This window comes from Hordeum vulgare, chromosome 4H (genome assembly GCF_904849725.1).
Source record: "Hordeum vulgare subsp. vulgare chromosome 4H, MorexV3_pseudomolecules_assembly, whole genome shotgun sequence".
Taxonomy (NCBI): domain Eukaryota; kingdom Viridiplantae; phylum Streptophyta; class Magnoliopsida; order Poales; family Poaceae; genus Hordeum; species Hordeum vulgare.
The window spans coordinates 594,213,494-594,225,810 of NC_058521.1; positions in this window are offsets into that span (position 1 = coordinate 594,213,494).

The window sequence follows — 12,317 nt, forward strand, 5'->3', positions numbered from 1 at the left end:
TCTCAGCACCATGTTTAGCCGTCCATAAACCGAGAATGGGTGTTTGGGTTCTGGAGAAGGTATGCATTTTCATTTTTATTTTGCGACCACAAGCGCCGAACATTCAATACAGAGATTTCTCCTAACTAAAATCTACGAAGATAAGAACAAACAATAGACCATCAAATATCCCGTCGGCAGGCGGGTATGCCGGACTAGCGACGAGAGACGTGACCACAAAGTGCATCCGCACGCACCAGACCACCAGCCGCTCCCGCCATTGGCTGCTGTCCAGTCTCGTGGCTGAAGCAGCAGTTGACGATCATCAAGATGGGGCACAGTACAAGCACATCCTCCCCAATCAAACCCAAGCATCTGCCATCCATCCATCCATCCAGGTTGTAGTACACACACGAACGGAGCGTCTCGTCTCGTGTTCCCCGTGCACGGCGCACGCGTCATGGGGGCCGGCATGTGAGGCCGCTTTCGCTGCTCCTCCGGCGGGTGAATGGGGCCGCTGCCGCCGCGGACTCGCCGACGGGTGACGGCGACGCCTCGCCCGTCGACGTACCGCAACGTGCACCGCGGAAACTGGATCGGCCGAACCGGCCGCGTGGTTCGAGTGGCACGCGGTGAACAGTCCGTTTCATCGTAACGTGAGATGTTTCACATTCAGGGGTAGCTGCGTTGGTTCCTACTCCTTCCTTTCATTTTCGGTTTATAGAGTAGTACATCTTAATTTTTTTAGATTTTTATTATATTAAGCTCATTTTAAGTTCACTTAAGTTAAAGTGCTTTGGATTTCATGTCACATTTAATTCGTACAAAAAAAGAAAGAAAATTAATGATCACGCATGCATCTTTTTCTACATGCATCATACAAGTAGTACAATGAAAGAGAGGATGCTACACTTATTGCTTCGAAAATGGAAATTGTGCAAAATATTTCATTGGCCAGTTAAAAATAATGTCATTCACTCACAATTCATCTTGATTGATAAGATTTCAGATTTGTGTCTTATAAACCGAAAGGAAAGGAATAGGTCAAATTTAAGCTGTTTTTTTAACAATAACTGTATATTTCTTAACCAGTAAAGGTTACAAACATAGCACATACATAGCATCGCCGAGACACCACGAAAGACCACACGTGTTGCAACGCAAATGCAAAAAGGTCCCCAAAAAAGAGAAAATACAATCCGGTTCCCGTAGGGCCTTAACGCAGAAAAGGGCGACACGAGCCGCCGACCGCCGTCGTCGTCGGCGAGACGAACCACAAAGGAAGATGTCGAAAACCACCAAGCCCTGAACCGAGGGAACACCATCGCCGAAAAGGGCTTTATGAGTCGAAGATGAGCCCCACCGCGAACGATGAGGTGTAGCCACTATGGCACATCGACCGGGGAACATTCCCGTGCAAACCCTCGGCTCAGCTTCGGCACCTCCGCTCGACGAAGTCGAAGGATAATTACCAGATCTACCACCACCACTAGTAGAAAATAGGGCTTTGGTTCGGGCCTGGCCAGCCCATTAGTCCCGGTTCTTTACGAACTGGGACCCATGGGGGGCAATAGTCCCGGTTCATTAGCCCAGGGGCCGGCCGGGGCCTCGTGGGCATTGGTCCCGGTTAGTGTCGACCCATTTGTCTCGGTTCTAGGCACGAACCGGGACCAATGGGCCGCGCTCCTGGCCCACATCCATTGGTACCGGTTCATGCCTTGAACCGGTTTAGAAGGGGGGGGCTTTAGACCCGGTTTAGAAGGGGGGGGGGGGGGCTTTAGACCCGGTTTATGCCACGAACAAATGTAATTCTATCATTTGTGTGTTGTGTTTCTATCATTTGTGTTATGTTTCTTCTAGTGTGTTGTGTCCTAGATGTAATTCTATCATTTGTGCACTGTTGTGAACTTGAACAAATGTAATGTTGTGTCCTAGATGTAATGAATATCATGTGTTGTGTTAAAATTATCACTACTGCCAACTTGAAACCTTTTCAGAGTTCATTTCAAATGCTTCTCAATTTCATGGTCTTATAGCTCAAAATAATCAGTAAATGCATGAAAAATAACAAATGAAGTCGGAAAGGGTTGTAAATTGATGATGTGGCTTTGAATGGTGCATTTTGAACACAGAAAAACTATGGAGTTCAAATAAGTTCAAAAAAATGAAATCCCTTTGTAATAGACGAGTTTCCATATGAAACCGTGATACTTCGGAAGAGATTGTCCGTTTTGTACACGAAGTGCATCCAGTTTTTGCCGTAGCCGTCTCAACTTTCTCGCACATGCTATGTGGGTGAAATGATGATACCATGCCAACTTGGAACCTTTTCAGAGTTCATTTCAAATTCTTTTCAATTTCATGGTCTTATAGCTCAAAATAACCAGTAAATGCATGAAAAATAACAAATGAAGTCAGAATGGGTTGTAAATTGATGATGTGGCTTTGAATGGTGCATTTTGAACACAGAAAAACTATGGAGTTCAAATAAGTTCAAAAAAATGAAATCCCTTTGTAACAGACGAGTTTCCGTATGAAACCCTGATACTTCGAAAGAGATTGTCCGTTTTGTACACGAAGTGCATCCAGTTTTTGTCGTAACCGTCTCAACTTTCTCGCACATGCTATGTGGGTGAAATGATGATACCATGCCAACTTGGAACCTTTTCAGAGTTCATTTCAAATGCTTTTCAATTTCATGGTCTTATAGCTCAAAATAATCAGTAAATGCATGAAAAATAACAAATGAAGTGAGAATGGGTTGTAAATTGATGATGTTGCTTTCAATGGTGTATTTTGAACACAGAAAAACTATGGAGTTCAAATAAGTTCAAAAAAATGAAATCCCTTTGTAACAAACGAGTTTCCGTATGAAACTATGATACTTCCAAAGAGATTGTCCGTTTTGTACACGAAGTGCATCCAGTTTTTGCCGTAACCCTCTCAACTTTCTCGCACATGCTATGTGGGTGAAATTATGATACCATTCCAACTTGGAATCTTTTCAGAGTTCATTTCAAATGCTTTTCAATTTCATGGACTTATAGCTCAAAATAATCAGTAAATGCATGAAAAATAACAAATGATGTCAGAATGGGTTGTAAATTGATGATGTGACTTTGAATGGTGCATTTTGAACATAGAAAAACTATGTAGTTCAAATAAGTTCAAAAAAAATGAAATCCCTTTGTAACAGACGAGTTTCCATATGAAACTGTGATACTTCCAAAGAGATTGTCCGTTTTGTACACGAAGTGCATCCAGTTTTTGTCTCTAGTATTATTGAAACTAAAATGATATAGAATTTTGTTACAAACTTTAATAGCAAAAAGAATTATCATAAAAGAAAATAAATAAGTAATTAGAATTTTGTTTAAAACATTAAAAGCAAAAAGAATTATCATAAAAGAAAATAAACAAGTAATTAGAATTTTGTTACAAACTTTAATAGCGAAAAGAATTATCATAAAAGAAAATAAATAAGTAATTAGAAACAAAAAAGAAAGCAAAAAACAGAATTTTTTTTAAAGTGCCACCTGCAGGGCCACCACGGCCTGCATACGACTAGAAACCCATTAATAGGGCTAGGATGCAGGCCCGGAGTAGACCTAATAGGCCCACAAGCACACAGAGTGAATTTATGCCCGTAAGCCTGCAGTAGAGAGGAGCTCGAAGTGGTTGGTTCGGCACGGCTTATAAACCACTCCAAGCCCCTCTGGGCTAGCGAGGTGGGACTAAAGATAACACCGCACCGCGCAAGGCCTTTGGTCCCGGTTGGTGGCACCAACCGGGACTAAAGGGAGGCATTTGTACCGGTTTGTGCCACCAACCGGTACCAATGCCTCTGCTTCCCGCCCTTTGGGCTGTTGAAAAGAGACTTTGGTCCCGGTTTGTGCCACCAACCGGTACCAATGCCTCTACTTCCCGCCCTTTGGGCTGCTGAAAAGAGACCTTTGGTCCCGGTTGGTGCCACCAATCGGGACTAAAGGTGGGGCTATATAAGCGTCAGTTTAGAAATTTTGATCACTCCCCCTCTCTCCATTCGATCCCGACGCCGCCAGGTTGCCCGTCTCGCCGTCGACGTCGTCGTCGTCGCCCCGCGCCGCCCCGCCCCGACGCCGTCCCGCCCCGAATCCGCCCCGCGCCGCACCTCGCCTTCGCCGACACCGTCGCCGTGAGCAAAGATTTTTTTTTTGCAAAAATATGGTCAACTCAAATACGTCCGGTGCTCTCAGAGTAGATGTAGGTCAACACAGGTTACTTTATGATCCGTGCATGGTATAGATTTAGGCTGCTCAATGTTTATGGTTGATATATTAAATAAATTGACTACAATTTGAGATTTAGTTTAAAATTTATGCTTCTGACTAGATTATGTTTCTCTATTATTGTGTCTCAAGGTACTTCAATACTTATCCCGTAAAAAAGTACTTAAATACTTTATTTATGGATATATTTTTTATTTTTTTTGCAAACGCTATTTTGAAATATAACACGTTATTAGCGCACTATAACTTGTGTAGCATTTGGAGAAGGGTCTCGCTATATTTTGTAGCACGCTATTTTTTTCGCTGATATATATGCAAAGATCGAATATGTCAAATTTTTATGATTTTTTTTGTTCATAGAATTTTTACGATTTTTTTTCTGTTGTAGTTTTGTTCATAGAATTTTAAAGATTTTTTTGTTCATAGTATTTTCTTTGTCAATTTATGTATATAGATTCATATTCTGTATGTATAGGAAAAATTGTGCATGATCAAAGTCATTTATAAATATGTTCATATTTAGAATAGAGGAAAAAGGAAAAAAATGAGAAGAGAAAGTGTTTAATATAATTAGTTAGAAAAATAATAAAACTATAGTTAAACTATTTTATTTTTATTAAGTACTACTTTATTTTATTTATAGTAAGTACTTCATATATAGTTGAACTAGCTAGTTGATTTAATAAACTACTTTATTTTATTATATATAGAAATAGTTGTTTTTAGTAAGTACTACTTTATTTATTTATAGTAAGTGCTTAGTAGTTGAACTGGTTGATTTACCTAATAAAACTACTTTATTTAACTATATATAGAAGTAGTTCCCGCATCGACGTCGACTTGTTGTTATATATAATCGTGACACACTTTATTTAAGTATGTATGATGATGATTAATTAGTAGGACTTGTTGTTATATATGATGATGCATGATGCGAGCATGAAGAGTTATTATATATAGATGTTCAATTCTTTTGATATATATATAGTGTGTCACGATTATATTGTTGTTTACACACATTTACCACATTAAAACAGGAAATGTCTGACGATGGATATTGGGAGTGTGAATATTGCGGCGACTCTCGGGGTATGTGCGACATGCCTGACCTACGAGATAATAGGTTCTTTAGCATGAAGCTTGATGAGAACGACGATATGTACCTCCCTTGCCATGCAAGAAGATATGTGTTGGAGAGGCTCGGTTTCGAAGACCACGAGAAAATTGATACGAGGAGCGCTAAGCTGAGGACTATACATGATCACACATTTGTTATCCAAGTATTTAATTCAGTTTTTCAAACAGAATTTGGGTGCCCAAAGTGGGAAGATCTTTGCAAGGCATATGGATTTCAGAAGGGAAATGGAAATCACCTTCGATCTTCGTCCTGAAGATAATATGCCAGACAACATCGACAATTGGGTGGTTGTCGATGATATGCTTCCTGTTTTACCTCCATGTGAGTTTCTCAACCATATTTGTCAAGTAATTTGCATTTATATTTATAAATAGTTGGTGTAGTCAACCTGTTTTCCTCTCGCAATTTACATGTCATGTGGTGTTCATCGTCTATTAAAACTTTGGCTACACGTTGCAGGTTCCTAGTTATTGGGTCATAGTTATAATTATATCATGTTACATGTTGTACAAACAACAACAACAACCCCAATTGTCCTTTGAATGATCGTAGCACATGTGGTCGTTTTGAATGGTTTATATAATGCCCACATCTTGTGAACAATTACAAAATTTTTAAATATTTTTGAAACATTAAATTATTACAAAATTTGGGTGGTTGTCGATGATATGCTTCCTGTTTTAGCTCCATGTGAAGTAATTTGCATTTATATTTAAAAATAGTTGGTGTTCATCTATATACTAAATTTGTTAAATTATAATTTACAGCTTATTTCGTTGCTTCCATTGAATTACAAAAATTAATTGATACGACACACTACACGTATGGATCACATCTAACTTGGCAGGAGAAGGAACATCTTCTCCACTTTCTTGTTGCTGGTGTTCTGGCTTCTAGGGATACCTTCCCGTATCATTTTGGAATTGGCCAAAATTATTCATTTTACATGCCCCCACTTCTCGTATCCAGATGACATTCGCCGAAATGTCTTGGTAAGAGTTTCCTAATTAAATACGCTCCACTTTTGCATAAATGTTGTTGATTACATTACTACTAGGTTATTATTATGTTCTTCAACAACAACTGCCACATGATGTAGTGCCTTCGTTAATGGACCCAGAAAGTCAAATGAGAATTAGAAACCCGCTGAGGGCTGAGTTCTATGCTCCATACTTGATTAACTTCAAATCAAGATCAAAAAGACTCCAAATTGAAGAATGGAGAGAAATAAAGAAGATTCGCAAGCCACAAGCTGGAGACCGTTGGATCTCTGTGATTCATCATGGAGCCATAGGTGTTATTCTGTTTTATGACATTATATCTAAGAGCGAGGACTATGTCTTACGAGAGACAAATTATTCTAGTTTATATTATTACTTGACATGATCGATTAATTAGGATGCACGATGCATATGATGATTATATATATATTATGATGTTTCTCTATTTTATTTTATGTGTATCATATGATAACTTGGTATATGATTAAGTTGATGATGAGTTGTTAGATGATTGATTAGAATACTATTGCCATTAGACGAAAATGATATAGTGTAAAAAAGATGCATATATGTGCATGTAACTCGTGACTGTATTTTGTAAATATGTTCGACAAAGCACAACGATGACCAAGCACGGAGATATATAAGAAATGACACTTTTCTCTATTAGCTAGCTAATAACAATCTAAATTAACCACTAAACCATCACTTTAAAAAAAACCTCAGCTCCAGCCAGGTGCTGACGCGTGGATGAATTTTGGTCCCGGTTGGTATCATCAACCAGGACTAAAGACCCCCCTGCGTGGCCTGCCCGCAGCGGCCACGTGGAGGTCCACCTGTCCCGGTTCGTGTAAGAACCAAAACTAAAGGCAAAGGGCATTAGTAACGACCTTTTTGTCCCGGTTACAAAACCGGGACAAAAGACCCTTTTTCTAACAGTGCACAAACGACCTGCGGAACGCTCAGTCACCAAGTCTCTCGCCAGCCACCGCGCAGGTGACCAACACCGACCGCGAGTATTCCGGTTGTCCATCAACACCGGAGAACGCACGTCTCGATGTGGGAGAGACGAAGGCGAGGAAACAAAACTCCTGATTTGATCGACGACGCCGCCTCCTCGACCAAACCCGAGCACACCGTTTTGTTCCAATTTAAGCTGTTGGGTTCGCCTTTCACGCGAACGTTCCCCGTTTCAACCGGCAAGCGCGGGGAACCGGAGCTGTGGAGCTGCAGTACATCTTGTCAGGACGTGCTTGCGCGGCGCAATCGGCCATGCACCCACCCTTGGCCGTCGGTGCCGGCGTGCCGCGCCGACGTACGTGGAGGCGAAGCCGTCGTGGGCTCTTCATACGGGGCCAGGTGCACGCACGCACGTACGTGGCCGCGGTCATGGATCAAGCCATCAAGCGCGCGGATCTCATGGGTGGACACACGTCCCAGATGATGACCTGCTGCCGTACGTCGCTGTGGTAGCAGTAAAACCGGCATTGATTGTGCAATCGCCCTTGATCCGATCGACCAGGTCTCCAAGTCTACAAGTACTACAGCCTTGATCAAGTTGCGACAGCTAGCGATCGACGGTCCGTCAACTCCGGCGACGGCGGCGGCGTCCAGCTTAACTACGACGACTTGGCTCGGCAGCAGCATTCGTGCATGCATCTCAGCCGGGACTGACGGACGCCCTCTCGCGCGCGGCCAGGAAAATCAAAGGGGACCACGACACGAATCTCCGGTCGATCGGCAACGTTCCAACGCGCAACGCGATGGTTTGTGCGCGCAGAGTCGCGGATTCCTCCTCGCCCCGTTAATTGGCGGGAAAACGACGCCCGCGGGCGCGTGTAAACGTGCGACCCGGCGCGCGCTCCAGCTCGCGTCGCGGGTCCCGCGCGCTCTCTCCGGCTCCGGTTCACTACATGCATGCCCCGGGAACACAATCATGGTTGGTGGTGTCCGTGCGTGCTTCCATCGATCCACCGATCAAGCGAGCGTGATCTCGTCGCCTCCCGTCTTGTTGGAGTCTATCGATTGTTAATGTAGTCCAAATCCCACTTAAATATTTGGTAGGCCGTCCTGTTATTGACCGGCCATACGATTTTAACTCAGTGGAATGTCTTAACGGATCTTAAATATTCGAGTTAATCGACATCACTTATATCTAGTTTAAATATATGATGGATATAAGAGGGTGCTTGATACGTTTTAGTCTCATGGTTAAAAATAGTGAGACTAAAACTTGCTAGCCTCACCCATGCTTGGATCCAGAGACGAAGCTAGCATGCAAGCATAGGTGGGACAAGTTTGTTCATGAAAGGGTCAAAGTTCATACTCCCTCCGTTCCAAAATAAGTGTCTTAAGCTTAGTACAACTTTGTACTAGAGCTAGTATAAAGTTGAGACAGTTATTTTGGGACACAGGGAGTATGAAGTAAAAAAATAGCTACAACAACCATTATTATAATAGAAAAATCAATTTCTTAGGGGGTCTAGCCCCCCTAGTCCCCGCTAGAATCGTCCCTGTTTGGATCCAAGTATTAAAGAGACTAAAATCAAGTTAATGAGCATTTATTATTCTTCAAACCCTCAGAACTTGCATGAGGAGTTAAATGAGGAGAGAGATGACTAATGCACATTTTAGTAGGGGTACCTCTGACTAAAAGATTTTAACCTCGAGACTAGTTTTAGCCTCTATTTAGTCAGGGGTGCTTGGAACTTTAGCTTCTTAAAAAGATTAGTTTTAGTCTCTTGGATCCAAGCACCCTCTAAGACGTCCGGCTGCATCCTGACATATCCGCCACGTGAATCTAGCCCGCGTTGACCCGCCTCAATCTCACATATATTCATCTTGATCCACTCGTCAAACACCTTAACAATTTAGTCAATATGGTACGGTGAAAAAAAAGAAGTACAAGTCGGCCTTGGTCCTTCGGGGCAGCATCGTGGTGGGTACCGTGAAAAGACAATCCGTCGTGTTCGAGCCAACGTGGCCGTGGTACACGCCCGCATATATCCACGGACACAGCGCGTACCTTCGTTTCACGTCAAAGTACACGCACAGTGTGAGTGGTAGAGGCCGCGTACGCACGTACGTTCTTGGGGACCTGTCGCACGAACTGTTTGGGACACCCAGCTCCGGGCCCACCCCACTCAAACGGCTCATGCGAGCTGCAGAGCGTACAAGCAAATGAGGACACGCGCAGGAAGACAGAGGGCTGGCTAACGGTATGTACAGTGACCGGCAGATAAAAACTCGTTAGATTAGAACTAACAAATCCAAATTCGTTAGGGAACTACATGATGCCTGCGCGCGTTGCTGCGGTAACATTGCTAAAATATGAACAAATAATTGTTATAAAAAAATAATAAAAAGTGATTGTAAGCTTAAAAACAATAAAATACAAAGCATCTGAAAAAATGAAAATTATAGTTAAAATGTAATATCTAATAAAATATAAAGAATGAACTCTAATAAAAAAACTACTTATGACTAATATGTATGAAATGATGATGTAACATCATTGCATGTATAGCGTAATGCAAAAGGTTTTATTTATGTCTTATATGCATACTTGCTTATGTGTCATGGTTTCATGGTTAAAGAATTAGGTAATGAGTTGTAGCTATTTAGTAACAGAGGATGCCTATGCAACCATGACGTAAATGCGATGGAGGTCACGTAAGCTAGCTAGCGCAGTGCAGAGTTTTTGTACTGTATGGAGGCATGAGAGGAATGCCATGATATGATATGATTTGATGGCACTACGGGCAAAAGGTTTCCACGGAGGGTGACGGGTAGATCGACTAAACTAGAGATTGAGAAGATTGGAGGTGGACCTTAATCTTTTTTTTTTCTTGCAAGATCGTAAAGAACAAATTTTAGGAGGTCAATTGATATATTTTTTTCAACAGTTCTTCTTTTTCTTCTTAAACACAAATAATTTCGACACGACGGGTTGTGTCCTGGAATTAGTGCTTAGTCATGACAATGCTAAGTTGCTAACTACTAACAGCCATAGCCATGTATGCCAATCGATAGTGAGAACTTGCAAAAGAAAACGAAAACAAGCTCGGGGGCTGAGTGGCCGCACTCGCCACTACTCGAGTTATACCAGTAGCTACCAAGGCTCACTTCATCGTCAATGGAGATGGCCTGACTATTCACTTCACTACTACAGTGGGACCTCACAAATGTCGGTCATGTATGCCAATCGACAGTGAGAACTTGCGAAAGAAAACGAAAACAAGCTCAGAGGCTGAGTGGCCACAGTCGCCACTGCCCACGTTACATCGGTAGCTACCAAGGCCTACTTCATCGTCAATGGAGAAGGCCCGACTATTCACTTCACTACTTTAGTTGGACGCCACAAATGTCGGTTCAAATGTTAGAGGGGGGAGGGGGTATTGTGCCAAAAGTACATATACACGACATCATGAAACTTGTTTGTACACCCAGACAAAGCCAATGCCATGCTCCTACCCACACTATACCATGCGTCAGCAGGAGGCCCTCGACGCAGCTCGCAAGAGTAGCAATGGGTGTATGAAGCAAAAGGTTCAAACAAAACGATATAACAAGAAAATTTCAATCCAAATCATATATCAATGAGTGGTGGTGGGGGGGGAGAGATTGTAACATGACATATGAATAATTGATTTGATGGTTCGCCTCCAGATTCAATGGCTAGCTTGTGATTTGGTTGGTGAACGCAGTGGAGAGTGAACCTGGGATGCGGCATCTGAGATGTCGTCTCCACTGTCACATGCCTTGACCTCCTAGTAGAGGGTAAAAGATGCCTGAAGTAATGTCGGCAAGCGAGCGTTACAAGTGTAATAGCGAGTAGAACATTATTTTGTGTTGCTAAAGACTTTACATTTGTCTCAGCATAAGTGTAGATACATATTTTGTCAAATGGCACTACTTAAATAGCATCGACCATCGGCTGGACCTTCACACTGCGATTGCTCGCGTCGATCGTTCAACCAAGATGGCAAGAAGCCCACAAGGAACACCACCTTTGAGCGAGGAGCAGGGGTACAATATGGGCAACACAAATATGTAAGAGAGATACACATATGGGGCGAAGGAGCTGGATAGGGAGAGGGTAGCAGATGAAGGGGGAGGGGGGTATGGAAACAACAACATGAGAGACAGAGACGGAGAGAGATAGGGAGGGAGAGAGAGAAACTACAATAATATGCAATTATCCATCCTATTACCGAGGTAGAAAATACTGCTGATGGGTTTAAAATTTTGAGATTGTAGTTAGAATGGGACATCAATGATGCTAGTTTCCGTTAAATGTAGACCATGTATTAGAGTCATGATTGTCGATTCTCGGCCGCCCTCTCAATGTAAGTCCCACTAGTGACGACCGACTCTACCACGTCATATGTACACATGCAAGAATCTTGTGGGTGAACATGCGGCAATGATGGCCACTCCCACAAGACAACCTTCTTATCTCTGATGGGAAGGAGTGGCTCATGACCCTGCTATCCAAGTGCTCCGTTGATGTCTGCGATATGTTGATCATGTTGCTTTCGCGTAATGATATGACCCTTGGGAAGGAGGCTCCCCCGTTCTTGCCACCGTCGAGTACCTGGACAGCTACTACAAGTCAATTTAGCTCGGTGGACGCTTCCCTAGGGAAGAAATCTTGAAGGGGAAGATACCCTCTTCGGCCACTGTTTTGCCAACTCACGCTCTCCTTTCCGCCAATGTCCCTTGGTCGGCCCCGTCGTCGAACAAGTTGGCCCTGTCGGTCGATGGCTCTTTCCTAAAGGAGGACGGCTCGGTTGCCACAGGTATGGTGCTCAGGAACGAGAAGGGGGAGATTCTGATGGCAGCTTATCGATACATCTTCCACTGCAATGATCCGCTGGAGGCTGAACTGCATGCGCTCATGCAAGGTATGGCATTGTCAATACAACATTT